Below are 15,432 nucleotides of genomic sequence, written 5' to 3'. Positions count from 1 at the left end.
CTGACTCTGTCTCAGATAGCTATTACTTAGAATACGGCATTGTAATAATGTGAAAGAATGTGATGCTATTTTCTGTGAGAAGGTGAGAGGAAACATACACATGAGGCTCACTATCCCAAGATCTCTCCAAATAGGATGCAACCATTATCGACTCTGTTTAAGTATGTTTAGAATCTATTTGGACCCCATATAATAATTGCGAGTTATTGATGGCTCATGTAGAACTAGTCTTTATAGGTGGTGCAAATTCATGTAAACGAACATTATATGAGAGTAATAAGTTAGTAACAAATAGAGCAGTGGACTCCAGATAGTTGCAGGGTACTATATGAAGGATTAGTTTTCTAATTAGCTTAAACAGTCAATAGGTCATTTCAAGATGGCCGACAGCTTAATCGCATAAAAGATCACACACCATCTTGAGCAATACCGTGACCCAAGCAACTGAGTGTTGACTTTAATCAGTCAGCTTACTCACGCAGTCACTGACAGTTTGAGCGTAACGCATTTTATGCATGGTGTGATCGAACAGCATTGGTACATTTCTTTACATTATAGATAAGAAAAGACTATTGTAGAAAAAACGATTGAATTAATACAATATTATATTGTTCCCAGATTTAGAGACCTGAACGTGACCAACGGTTCTCAACAGTAGATGAGTAATAACGATGCTGGTAGGTCTGATTCATCATGTTATCACAAAAGGTGTCGGGCACATGGTACTAGTAGAGGTTAAACAGCACAGATTAGTTTCAGTCAGCACCCAATTGTATTGACTTTTTTTTTTACTGGGCATCTCTGATGAAGCAGTACTGCTAAGTGGAACTATGTCATTACGTGTTTATACTGGGCTACATTGTGCAGCTAGTTCGACATGTTTTCATTTTGACATGGCATTTTTAATAGCAAAGCATTCAATTAAATAAAGCATTCATTTTCCTGTGCACTGTTGGTGGCTTGCATGCATTGGATCTTTGGATTAGTGTTACCCTACAAACAATTGCAAACACGCTGGCTTTTTCACCAATTTTCCTCAGAAAGTGTGCTGTGTAATGCATTAAAACACTTATGTATATATTTCTCCTTGTACGGTGTGCAGCGTACACCTGCAGCAGCACGTTTGTGCGTATTGCACAAGTATGATAATCTAGGCCGGGCCAGAGTGTGGCGCGACCCATGATTTGTTCTGAGCTGGTGTTAGAGGTGGCAACTGAACATGGCTCGCAGGTGGACCCCCAAATGTTGGGCTCCTCCACTGGTTCCGCCTGCTTGATGCTTTTGCATAAAGCAGGCGGATCCCATAGGGATCTCCAGCGTTTGCGCTGGCATGAAAATGCATACAGGCGCAAATGCTTGAACATTTGTATGGTGAAGAATTTGTATGGTGAAGAAGGAAGGTGGCAGAAACCCAAGTTGCATTCCGCCCCCCTTCTCTGCCATACATAGATGATAGATTTTGTGATGTAGAATGAATGGAAGGAGCTAAAGCCTTGCTCAAGGCTTTTACGCCTTCCTTTCAAGTTACACCACAATGAAAATGAGCTCCTCTGTATCTTTCCTAAACCCCTGAGTTGCTCCCCATTTTCACCCTTGGGTGTGGCTGGGTATACATCACTCTCTACAGCAGCCCCAGCCTGGAATAGCACATCTGCGGATCGAACACTGCTACTGGCAGTCAGGGTTTATGCAGCTGATTGAGTAAAGTACTACAAACAATGTGGCAGGCTCTCTCACTGCAATCAGGTTTGCTGTAATGTAGGTATAGGACATGCACTGGGATTGCTAGGGCCAGGCTGGAGTGTAGGCTTGTGTCACACAGCAAATGCATTCTTTTGTGGTGGAACAGAGGGAAGATGATATAGGAGGATACAGTTAAAATAACAAGTGCATCTTCCTGTTGCGGTCAGGGATCCAGTTAATCTTTAATGTGTGCATTAAATATAGCCTTGTTAGTGAGTCTGCCAATGATTCCAGTGTTACTCCCCTTTTCCCATCGTCAGAATTGGCTGCGTTCATGCATGAGAGAGTTTTTAGTCGAATCATCCCCCGGGGAAGCCAGAGCCGCCCTTTGCACGAGTTAGGCCACTGCTAGAGCTCGAATATACTTGTGCATTGGGTCCGTTGAAGACTATAGAGCGCGAGTGTTCGCAGGTAAGGAAGGGGGGGAGTCGGACTCTGGCAGCTCCTTAAGCTGTTGGGGCGTTCCCTGCACGCCCCCTCACGTGTAACAAGCATTTTGCTTTGACTTATGTGCCAAGTTCAAATCGGCTGGTAACTAGCTGATATTTAGTATGTGTCCGCTATTGGAGCGGTCAAGTCACCACCAGTGAAAACACTGGCACTTTAATTGGATTAACTAAATTGTAGCTGTGTTTTAGTACATGTTTTTGTATCAGGTCTCAACTGTATCTAATTAGTTACCATAATAGAGTTTTATGGGGGGTTTCCTTTTCCCTGAGATGTGTGAGCCTAGAGCTCTGTATTGTAACACGAGTGGCAACTTTGAATTAATATTGCTGCTGTGTTGCTGCATCCAGTTCCCATCACCTTGCCATCATGACCAAACGCAAGGCGGTGCAACCTCTTACGCCAAAGGGGTGTAGTAAGAAGGTGCATAACTAGCGCCCATTAAGGATGTCAATATACTTATAACAGAAATTGAAGGCCTCTTACATGACCTTGAGGGAACAACGGTTAAGAAATTGAAGGCACCCCCACATAGGAAATCCGCTGCAGCTCCCAATTTTATCATGGTAATAGATGACAATGAAATTCTGTCTGAAAGCGGTGCCCTGACATTAAATCCCATAGCACCAGTTCTCATACCTCGGTTTAGGGATCAGAGTAAACTCAAGGATCCCCTGGGCAAATATGAAATAGGCCTCTTTCAGGGGCAGCAGATGTGCAAGAACTATGTGCTACCCATTATCCAACAAGGAGAGGAATGGGTAGAAGTGATAGAGCTGCATAGTAAGACTGTGGATCTTTCCTTACACCTTAGTCCCTCTGTATCATTTCATAAAGAAGCCCCTGCAGACAACGAGAATGGAAGGGGGTGGCTGAGGTTAATGGGACAACCCCGAAGAAGAAGGGCAAGGAGTGTATTGCCATGGTGCGCACCTCAAACTGATATTTTGTTTTTTGGGGAGGAACCCCATAATGGAGGAAATAAAGATATTCCTGACACTACTGGGCCATCTTTGAACCAAACAAAACTGAGATTGTGCAATAAAAATATTAAACCTAATTGTAGGGATGTGCAGGTGCTGGGTGGGATGTTCGGGGTTATGAGCTTTAGGGACGAACCAGGTGAACCCCATGAACTGATCTGCATACTTAAACCTCATCAAGACGAGGTTGTACCTAGGACTTGATCCCAAGCGGGGCCCACCTGCATAATGTGGCTAAACCAAGAATATCGCCTTTGGCCGAATGTTTGACTATAGATGCTCAAAATAGGGGTGACATTGGCAAACCGAGTAAACAGAGTGGCCCTATCAGTGGCTCGGATGTGGGGGAGGCACCGTCGTATTTTGGGTTGGGTCAGGTGAACGCAGAATGGAGTGCCACCCAAAGACCATCGGTGCAGAGGGGAGGGGTGAAGGGATGTGAGAGGTTATCACTCTAATGAGTGTAGGTCGGGCATTAGTTTAACATGTGGTGAAAAGCCCAATCAGGTCGGACCCTCCGACACCCTGCATAATGTGTGGAAATTGGCGTGTGGGCCACATGAGAATTCGGAAGCCCTGATTAACAAGGTCACCCATTATTTTAGAGAGAAGAGAGGTTGCAAATCAATCATCAGAAATGATATTATGAATTGCATAAGACAGAGTATGCCCCCAATGAGGATGACAGAACTGTGGCAACCCTAAAAAACAGTTGGCTGAAGGATGGCCTTTTGTCCATACAGGCAAGACATATCCCCAATGGGTTCTAGAATCTCGATAACACCAACTTTGGCGCCCCAGAGGTACGTTGAATTCCCCAATGTATACACTCCCTATCCTCTCCCGGACCAGCTAATGGATCTACGGCTCCCGGTTGTCTCAGCTAGGGTGATGAATGGGGATATTGAGGCCGATGATTGACATGATGCTGACTCTGTTGCAGGGGCTCGGGCTGAGGAGGTTGCCAACCTGATCTCCTGGAACATAGCCAGACTCAAGAAACATCTGGTGGATCAGGAGTGGTGTGACATGGTAAGAAGCTATGATTTGATATGTATGCAGGAGACATGGGATTTGGAACCGAATAGCTTTCATGGATATGAGGCCTTCCAGATACTAGCAAGTAAGGGTCCCAAGGGTATGCCCTACTGAGGGCTGGCCATATGTATTAGCACACCCTTGGGCCTACATATAGAAAAGATAAATACTGGGTCTCCGATGTTCAGTACCTAGTGCTGAATGGTAAAAGTGCCAATCCGATTCCCCTATGTAATCTCTATAATAGAGTTATTCCCAAGGCAAACACTAACATCATAGATTCTGCCCGGGGCCTAGTGATGAACAGGCTGGGCAAAGCAAATTTAAATCATGGCATCATTTTTGTCTGTGATGTAAACGTCCAATTAGAGCCCTTCCTAGATATGGAGGGGGCCTTTAGATGAGGCTTGAGACAAACCACCCTTAGTTCTGCCACCTTGGAGGCAAGCTCACCCATTGCCATTAAGCAGTGCTACGGCACTGCTGGGGTTGGGACTCAGAGATTGTAATGCCTGTTTCCCTAAGGACCAACCTCTGAAGCCGACCTTTGTGGGGCATGGGATCTGAAGCCTTCCTTTGTGGGGCATGGGAGCTGCTTCTATATTGATTACATTTTTGTATCGATGGAGCAATCGGACAAGATAAAAGATTATGAGGTTCTGAGTACAGAAGGGAGTGACCACAAACAGCTACATATAAAGCTAACCAGCTGGAGTGGGACTCCCAAAGATCACCTGAACAGACAAGCTATTAAAAGTGTTCCAATATGTTTACAGGGTTTCCGCGAAAAAGCAAATAAAATGGGAAGACCTAGACCTAACTCAAGCGAAACCCCAGATATATGATCCTATCCTGCCCCTAATAAGCCAGTGTGCCTTGATAGATATGAGTGACATAGAAATTTTGCCCAGATTTACTAAAGTTGCAGAGGCTATCCAAACCTTTGTCACAAAATCTAGTAAATCTACCAAAAGACATGCTATGAAATTGTGCCCGTGGTTTGATAAGGATTGTAAAACTGCAAAGAGTGCCATACTAAACTGCCTAAAAAGTAAACAACCTATTGATAAATCAGTGCTTAGGTCAAAATTTAAAATCCTGATGAACAAAAGGAAAGAGGCCTTTGTTCACCAGAAATGGGCAGACTTACAGGAGGCGGGAATGACAGGCGATTCACAGACCTTCTGGAGGCTGGTGAGCGGCCTTGAGGATGGGCGTGACAGGGGGGTGGTCTGAAATAAACCCCAATTCCTGCAGTAAGCATTATCAGGGGCTATATACTATGAATAAAGGCCCCAGTGACCAGGCTAAGCCCCAAGACTGCCTGGACGAGGGAACAAAAGCAGGTCTATTCAATTAGAGCTGAGGGAAGTCTATAATGCAATTGAGTCCCAGAAGTGGGGCAAGGCTCCAGGTCCAGACCTCATTCCGATAGATTTATTTAAAGAGGAGGTTATAGTCTGGGGGTCCATGCTATGGCTTCTTTTTAATGCATGCCTTAGAATAAATAGAGACCCGCCATCATGGTGTATGGCCACTATAATTCAAATCTATAAGAAGGGAAGGAGGGAGGACCCCTACAACTTCAGGCCCATATCGTTACTGGATGGGATGGGGAAAGTCTTCGCGAAAACCAATTGTGTACATCTGCAGGAATGGGTAATGCAAAAAGTGATCATCAACCATTTGCAAGCTGGATTCCAACCCAGAATTAGTAGTATTGACTAGGTGTTTTGCTTTCATGTTATAACACAGAAATACATGGTCCTGAGGAAGATGCAGGTATGTTCAGCCTTCATCGACCCCAGGACCGCGTTTGACTCTGTGTCAAGACCTGCCCTTTGGAAATATTTTGAAAAAAGGGGAATCCTCCCTAGTCTCCTGCAAATAATATTCCAGCTATATTCTGGCAACATGGCTGCAGTTCGATGGGGAATGGGGGAATTGACTGACCCCTTCGAAGTCCGGAGAGGTGTAAGACAGGGTTGCATCCTAGTCCCTCTCCTCTTCCTGCTATACATCGATGAGATAGTAAGGCATGTCAGGAGCAAATGTCTGGACCCCCCAAACTGGGATTGGAGAAATGCCCACTGCTCCTTTTTGCCAATGTTGCAGTTATATTAGCAACATCACCAGAAGACCTTAGCACCACGCTGGAGGCAATTGTGAACAAATTCACTGACCTGCAACTGAAGATTAACATGACAAAAAGTAAGGACGTTATCTTTCACCCGGAGTTCAGCAAATATGCTAAAATGGGGCTGCTCCTTAAAAATACCTTGCTGGAGCAAGTTCAACATTATGACTATTTAGGCATTAGGTTAAATGACCAAGGGAATTGGCCCCTCCAAGTGGGAAAATGTAGCCTGCAGTTAGAAAAATATGGAGGGGGTATAGTGAGATGTTTCTACTCTCATGGGCAGGGCACGACAACGCCCTAAATGTAAATGTTGTCAACACAGGCCAAATCTGCTGCCATTTATGGGGCAGAGATCTGCGGCCATGTGGACTGTAACACACTGGGGTTGTCAGAACAAGCCATCCTTAAGAAACTGCTGGGACTTCCAAAATTATCTCCAACTATTCCAATATATTTGGAACTGGGACTTAGACCAATACAGAGAGAGGCCAGTTTTAGACCAGCATCTTATTGGCTGAGGCTCTGGTCAGTCCTGGAGTTGCAAAAGGTACCAAGAAGCTCTATTACACATTATTGAGGCAGAAGGGGGCAGAACACTGCCATGGGTCCAGCAAGTAAAAAAATCACTGGGGCAGCTAGGAATGTCAGACCTATCGCAGAATCTGCAGGGAATTACCCAGGGAGATAGATTAAAAGCAAATAATCTGGCATAATCACTTATGGAGGCTGAATTGGTGAACGAGTGAAGGTGCTTGGTAGGGAGCCCATCCTACCCGGCTAGTAAGACACGCCCATATAGTAACCTATCTAGACATGGTCAGGCCACTATTTTCTAGCAATCTTTACATCAGGTTCAGAGTTTCCCATTTGAATCTTGCATGTGTGACGAAGAAGTGGGTTCCAAATGGCAACAGTCTTTGCCCAGTGTGAGCATACACAAATGAGACACTGTCACATTTTCTTTTCTTCTGCAATGGTTATCATGCTGACACAAGCCTGTAATCCCACTTTTGAAAACAAATGGTATTACCAATATAGATGTAGCACTTCAGTTTCTTAAAAAATGTGACAATATTAAAGTGGTATTCTCTGTGGCAACCTATCTCACCCAAGCCTGGCGGACCAGACTCCAAATAATAAAAGAGAGTTTAATGGGGTCCTGATAAATGAAATGGCCTAATAACAAACATTGAGGAGGTGCCCTTTTATGGTTTCATTTGGTATTTGATCTACCCTGTATGTCTTATAATGAATTTTAGGCACAATTACCTCTATTATCAAACATGAATTGTGTTGTATAGGATATTTTATGGTATTTCTGTTTTATATGTCATTGTGGCAAGATGACATTCTGTCGAATAAAATCCTATTGAATTTGTAATCTTATTTTATATTTAAGGCCATGAGCTTGCCATCCAGCCCTTGGGAACAAGGCATCGCTAGCGTCCACCTGAGGTAACCTCTTGCAAACTAGAGATGAGGTTGCACTACTGAAGGGCCTAATCATGTGCCTAACATCTACATTGTCACCAATGTGAAGCACTTACCCTTTGGACACTTGGCAGAAGTAATACGAGTTTCAGGAAATTATCATCCTATCCAGAGGTCAGTCAGTCTGGTTGGGATCTGCATGTGAAACCCCACAACAGTCTTAAGAGGGTATTTCTAGGATCATCAGACTTTTAAACATTCACACGCTTTACCTTTTGGAGGCGACTTCAGCACCTTGCCATTGCAATTACTAAGACAATGATATTCATACCCGCCTGTTTGTCACTAATTCTGACGGATGCTATACCTGCCAGAGAGTTTGCCGCTGATGGAGGAACAGGTGACTAAGATTGAAGTACTCCAAAACATGGTACACACCAACTGCTTAGGTTCATATCATCCAAATGCTACCATTTGTCCTCTTTCAGTCACTCAGTGAAGCTGACCAAATCTAATATGAATTTAGGAATCCAGTGAATGACTTTCTGGGCATGATTTTCAAAGTATTTGTATTTGTATTTGTATTTATTTATTTGTATTTGTATTTATTTATTTATATTGTGCACCTAACCCCTAGAGGGGTAGCAAGGCGCAGAGGCAACAAGAGGATTGAAAAGCTTGGTTACATACAAGGAATGAAGTCCAGCCGTGGTTACAGTGCTGGACGTGTCAAAAAGAAACAATGCACGCTGATGAGGCATGGGTTACAGAAATATACAATATAAGTAATACCATACACAATAAATCGGTTGTCTCATGAAAAGGTATCTACACTGAGCAGTTGACAGCCTAAATGTGCATATTTACAATCTTAGTGGTGGAGCATTAGGGTAGCAAGAGAGCAAGAGGTCGTTATGTGTCGTGAATCTTGAGCAAATGGATGGTCTTAGTTCTGAATAGGCGGTAGGGGAGGTCCTCCCTGCAAGGTGGTGGAAGGGAGTTCCAGTATTGTGCTGCTTTAACAGGAAAGCTGTTCCCACCTGACATAGAACGTTTAAACCTGGGCACCAGGAGGAGATTGGAGTTGGGCATTCTAGAGGGGCGAGAGGAGGTAGGTCTGGTGAATCTAGTGATAAGGTATTGAGGGGCTGCTTGGTGGAGGCATTTGTGGGTCAGGGAAACCGATTTGAGGAATCTTTTGTCTTTGGTAGAAAGCCAGTTGACAGACCTTCTAGAATCAGAGATGTGGACTTTCTTTGGGATACTGAGGGCCGCTCTTAGGGCGTCATTTTGGAGGATCTGAATTTTGTTCGTAATATATTTGTTGCATCCTACATAAATTGCGTTGCAATAGTCCAACTTGGACAGGATCAGAGTCCCGGCTAGGGTGATACAGTTAGACGGGGAGAGAAAAGGTTTGGCTGCTCTGATGAGTTTGCATGTATAAGATGTGGCGGATGCCATAGTATTAACTTGTTTTTTAAAGGTAAGGGTGGAGTCTAGGTAGAAGCCAAGGGTTTTGACCTCCTTGGCTACCGTGATCTTATTGTTGTCAATTACGAAGGAGGAGTAGCTTTGGTCTAGTTTGTTAAGGTTATGTGAGGACCCTAGATTGAGGAGTTCTGTTTTGTCGTCATTCAGGCATAGACCGTGTGAGGCCATCTATGCCTGGATGATGAGTTATACTTTGTTGACGAAGGCCAAATCCTTGTCATAAACCCCCGTCAACGGGATGAGGATCTGGGTATCATCGGCATAATTAGTGTAGGTGATACCCAGACCATCTAGATCATCAAAAAGGGGTTTCGTGAAGATGTTGTACAGGGTCGGGGAGACGCAAGATCCCTGAGGCACGCCACAGGTGATGGGTGTTGGGTCGGCTGCTGCTAGTAGGGAAAAGACTCTCATCGTGCGATTATTTAGAAAGGATTGGATCCAGTCAGTTGCCTCTTGAGAGAAGTGGGCGGCTTTTTGAAGGTGGTCGCATAGGATCTCGTGGTCAACCAGGTCGAAGGCAGCCGAGAGATCAAGAAGTAACAGTAGTGCCACCTTACCCTGATCTCTCAGCTCATCTATCTTTGCCTTAAGATCTATGAGTGCGGTTTCGGTGCCGTGTTGAGGCCTGTAACCCGATTGTCTGACTCCTAAGAGATGGAAGTGCTCAAGGTAATGTTGGATTTGTTGGTATGCTATTTTGTCGAGGATTTTAAGAAGGAATGGTACTGTAGTGATGGGGCGGTAATTAGTGGGAGTAGAGGGGTCTAGATTCGATTTTTTGAGCAGGGGGAGGACCCATGATTGTTTCAGATTGTTAGGTACGCTGCCTGATGTGAACGACGCATTTATTAGTTTGGTAATAAATGGTGCGAGATCACGAGCCGCATCCTTTACCAATTGTGCGGGGCATAGGCCCCCATGGCAGTTCAAAGGTTTGAGGGTGAGAATTACCTTTTCTACCTCTTTGGTGGATACTCTGTGGAAGTTAAAATTGGGAATGTGCACGGAGGTGGGTCTGAGTTGGGTGTATCTTTTTAGGGGTGGGGATGCTGGGTTTAGTGGAAGAGAGAAGGGAATCCTTTTTAATGTTTATCTTTATCTTGAGAGAGGAGATTATGTTAGCTAGGGCATTTTGTATACCCGTGCACCAGTTTTTATCCTTGAGACACGAGTCAGGAGCCTGGATGGGAGATTCAACCTCTTTTAGTATTGTAAAGAGCTCTCTGGTGTTGGATTTGGCTTGTGAGATTCGAGTGCTGTAGGACGTTTGTTTGGCCAGGATGATTTCTTTTTTATAATGAGAGGCTAGTCTACTCAAGTTTTTCTTGTTTTTTTCTGAGGGAAGTGATCTCCAAATTTTTTCACAGCGTCACTTTTCCTGTCTGAGGGCTTTAAGATGAGGAGAAAACCAGGCGTTGATGTTTTTTCTTTGTTTGCTCTTTTTTAACTTCAGTGGGGCTATGGCATCAAGAGATGAGAGCATGACTCTATTATATATGTCATGCTCTCGGAGTTCCCGGACCGGCAATCTTATAATGAGGCCAAATGTCACTATTAACATTTTTCTAACATTTACAAAATTTTAAATTATCAGCCCCATATTCTTTATTTAACTAATGTGGAATAAATTATGAAAACGTGTGCTGATACGCGCTGTAACATGCAAAGCATGTCAAGAACATTCTTCCACTATTTGTTTCACAGAATCATTTGTCATTGTCTATGGCACCATAAGAATCATGCTGTAAGACAGTCTTCCAGAGGTGGTGCAATTGTTTGTTTATATTGACTCCCACACAGCACAGATGTACACTTACATTAGAATTGAACCCTGAGTGGTGAAAGTTTGTTAATTTTGTTGTGAATTTCTGTTTTCAGAGTGTAATATTAGCACATGGCAGAAAGCACCACTTGACATGTTCCACTTGTTATTTATTTTTATGTTACAGATTTGGCTCAAGTAGGGATGTACTGAACATTCACTTTGAAGTTAGTAACAGCGGAATTACAGCAGAAAAATAGCTATTCGGCTCCAGACATATAATTTCTTGCTATTTGACTTCAGCCTAATCTTTCGTCTTCTCATTTTAATGCAAAGTGACAACTTAGAGAGCCAAATATTGAGTGCAGGCTGCAAAGGAGAATGGAATTAAACATTGTTTGAAAGCATTCCTGGTTACAAATAGATGTACGGTGCATATGATTCGTATTGGAGAGAGAAGGAATGGTGGGGATGAGTTAGAGGTGAGCATGTGAGCATGGTCTCTTCCGATGGGAACTGCATATTGAAAAACTTTAATTCAACCTAGTTAGTGGATACCGGTAGGACAGAGGTAATCAGTGATATGTCAGGCAAGGTGACATGCAATCACCTCTCAGAGGAACTCTCTCCAGTTCCTCTGTGGGTCAATCTGCCAGAGGAAGTATAGCGTAATAGGTTGGAGGAATCTGTGTCGGACATAGTCAAAGAACTAACCTCTGTGGGTGAAATTGGTAGTAGGGTAGGATGTTTAGAAATCAGAAAACTTCCCAACAGGTGGCCTGTCTCTTTTAGGTCAAAGGGGCTGGGGATGACTTAATTACATCTCAGGCAGCTTGAGATGTTGTCCACATTTCCTAATCCATATTGGCCTTTTGTGAGAACTTGCTTTTTGGGAAATGTCCCAAATAACATAATAGGTTATGCTGCCCCAAGATGTTGTTATGGGATGGAGTGTTGAAGAGTGAGACATAGAAATAGCCACGCAGCCTGGCCCCCTCTGGTCTGGTGTGAAGGAGGTGAAGTTATTGGATTGAGATTTGGTGGTATTGAGCAACAGACGGACAGGCAAGTGCCTGCTTAGAGCCTGTAGGGTTAGGGCCGATTCAGGCAAAGTCAAACGTTCCTATGTGTGATTACCCCTCCTACGTCCCTATTGGCCTCTGTGGGAGAATACTGATCCTTGTTGGGCATATGGGCAGGGAGGGGATCCCTCTTTAAAAATAATAGTGAGATGGAGTACAATCACCCCACTTGTATCCTTAACTTGGGTCCTGCATGAGGGGGCAGAAACCATGTATACATTTCTGTGTGAATTGCAATGAAGGTTCAACATTGTATTTCCAACTGAGCTATGTTGCAACTCGCAAGAGATTACAATGTGTGATGTTGTTCATTGCAACATAGCATTGAGCATTCCTGAAGCCTACATCTTTTAGTAGTACTGGTTTTGTATATGCAATATCCTTCTGTAAATTTGATCAGTCTTTTGGTTAGAGTGTACATTTCTGGCCTGTGTGTGTTATAAGGATCCACTGTTGATTAAAATAAAGAGAAGTAAAAGAAGCATGGTTGGGTAATTTGGTTGAGTTGGCAGAATTCGTAAATGGCCCTAACTCTAGAATGGGAGTAATCTTGACCATAAAAAAAATAACAAATAGTCCCATTCAGTCTAGTCAACATAAACGACCTAGACTAAGAACACCTAACCTTGACATACTTCTACAAATGCCAAATGTGTTAAGGAAATACAACTGAAAAATAGTGTCTCAAAAGTACTGTCAGAATGTTTTTTTTTTAAATAACAACTCCCTTCCCCACGTTCAGCACCACAGGGTCTAGAGAGTTTCCTAAAAAATATAGGTGGAGGGCACAGTTCTTTCAGTCTTGCATACTTTGGCTTACTAGTATAGTTTAACAGTTCAACAGTTCAGGCTTTGGCTTCAATCTTCTGGTAGTTCAATCACTTCCTTAGGCTTCATCCGCCTCGCCATAAATATACCGGTTCACTTTTGACATTTACGGGCCGGCCTCAAGTCTGTCTTTCACTTTTCACTTCATCACACAGTTCTGTTTTCACTGTATCACACAGTTCTGCATAGGCTTCCCTCTGCCGGGCTCGAGCCTGTCTTTCGCCTTGTGGGGGTTTCCTTCCCCACGTTTTATCTAAAATGTCTTTTCCACTGTCAAGACTTTTGAAACTGCAAGGCTTTTACACAGACCTCTGCATGACCACTTCAACCTCTCTTTCAATAATTCTACAATTCACAAACTTCCACCTCTTACAACACCAATGCTTCTTAGTACTTCTATTTTCCACAATCTCTTTGACTTGTAGATTCTTATTCTCTTTGAGTTGCCTTCAGGGCCTCTTACATAGTTCAAATATGTTTGCCTCCTGGCATATTCAAAGATCACATACTTACTTTTCATTCATTCAACTTTCTTTCGGGATCGCAATTACTTTCTTGCCTTTGATTCCCAATCAACTCAGAACATTTCACTGAGAATTTTGCAGGACCACTCTGTTACTTTGTATCTGTTCCTCTTACAATTCAGCAATTGTCCTTTCTCTTTACGCATTTTATCGGCATATGCACAACCTTCAACTCTTGTGTTACAGTTACTTTTGCTTTTAACACAAACCAGATTTTTGTTGCCTTCTTTTAACTCACCAGTTTTGTTAATCAACCTTCTTTCATCAACGTTCCTCATGCAGCAGTCAAGGCTGTCTACAACATCTTCTTGCTCCTCCCCAACTCTCTAGATCACCCGGTAGGGTTGCAGGCTGTCTTCAAGTACCTGTAAGTGTATTTTTCCACATTCGGTTTCAGCCTCAGAATGCTTACAGCTTCCCGAAAGCATGGGATTCTCACCTGGCATTCCCTCGAGCTTCGTAACTGCAGATCAGTTCCTTGGCCTTCCAACTTCCATCGCCTGGTTCCCATCAGCTCCGACACAGCTGTGCCTTCTCGTAGCCAACCTCGCTCATTGTGTGCTTCTGCACACCACCTTTTATTTGTCTCAATGGGAATCTTAACAAGTGTCAGGTCTATACAATTAAGACTATGGCCCTCATTACGACCTTGGCTGAGGACCATGGTGCTAATAGCACCATGGTCCATGCCGCTAAGGTCAGGGTTCCGCCATGCTGGATGGCGGAATTACCGCCCCATTCCAAGGTGAGTGGGGCGGTAATTCCCCATTCACCAATGGCCCCTTACCCATTCCCATTTTTGCCCCATAGGGCATAATGGGAATGGGGAAAGGCGCTAATTACGGCACCGTAAATTACAGTGCCGCAATTAGCACCAAGGTCCCTTTGCGGCATGGGTTTTAACGCCTGGAAAAAGCAGGCGTTAAAATCACCATCCCGCAAAGGGACCTTGGAATCAGGCGTTAAGGGTTGGCGCCGTTTACGGCGCCGTAAACCCCTTAACGCCTGGGTCCTAATGAGGGCCTATGTGCCAGACTCTGCCTGTACTCATTACAGGGACATATCCATTGTAAATCAATGGAGGTAACCTGCCTGACCTTATTCCTCCTCGGCTTAGTAGTTTTGCCAATGTAACGTGGGAAGGAATTATGGGAGCTGTAGTTCCCCATAAAGTAAGCAAGGATAGGGGTTAGATGGGTTATGAAAATAGGGGGATAGCATGTCGCGCCATCAGGTGTTTCTCCCCCACTCCCAGAGGACCCCCTAACCAGGTGATCCTCCCTCACTTGTCCACCCCCAGGATCAGATTCAGATTTAAAGAGCTATTTAAAGAGCTATGGCCTTTCACTGACTACCTAAGTACAGGATCCCAGGGACTAGGTTGTGAAACACCCTCTGGGTTTTCACAATGGGAACAAATGTAAACATGATATATATACATATATATATATATATATATATATATATATATATATATATATATATATATATGTATTTTTAAGGGTATTTAAAAACATGCTTTGTTAAATTAAAAAAAAAAAAATGGCTTCAGCTGAATACTTCAAAAAACTATTTGTTATTCTGCTGAATACTAAATCTGCTAATTGCAAACCCCTAGCAACAAGCTGTATTCCAAGAATGAACATGAGTGTTGTCTTTTTTTCAATATGTGGTCAATCTAAGAACACAAAAATTATACATTAAAAGAAATGAATGAACCCATGTGACAGGTGGAACATGTGTATTACCATCTTCTGCAATTTCCCTCTCTGGACTGTAGCACCACTCACAGAAAAGCAACATGTCACTGTATTATGTCTCTCTAGCAATCACTGAAGTTCCACTATTATCAGATGGACCTTATTGCGTGACTGTTTTCTCAAATGCACATAGGTTTATAAGCATGCATGACCTCAAACAATGGTAAAGGTTATTGTATCATGCATGTACCTTTTCT

The 15,432-nt window shown here is 43.4% G+C and overlaps 1 protein-coding gene across 2 annotated transcripts in view; it reads right to left on the bottom strand.

Annotated features, from left to right (window-relative positions):
• LOC138510294 (annexin A1-like) overlaps window positions 1–15,432 on the bottom strand; it is a 211,170-nt gene that overhangs the window by 82,954 nt on the left and 112,784 nt on the right. The window lies entirely within an intron of this gene.

Source organism: Ambystoma mexicanum, chromosome 6p (genome assembly GCF_040938575.1).
Source record: "Ambystoma mexicanum isolate Mex_15411 chromosome 6p, UKY_AmexF1_1, whole genome shotgun sequence".
Classification (NCBI taxonomy): Eukaryota; Metazoa; Chordata; class Amphibia; order Caudata; family Ambystomatidae; genus Ambystoma; species Ambystoma mexicanum.
The sequence above is the reverse complement of the archived record's forward strand: the minus strand, read 5'-3'. Positions and strand labels throughout refer to the sequence as shown.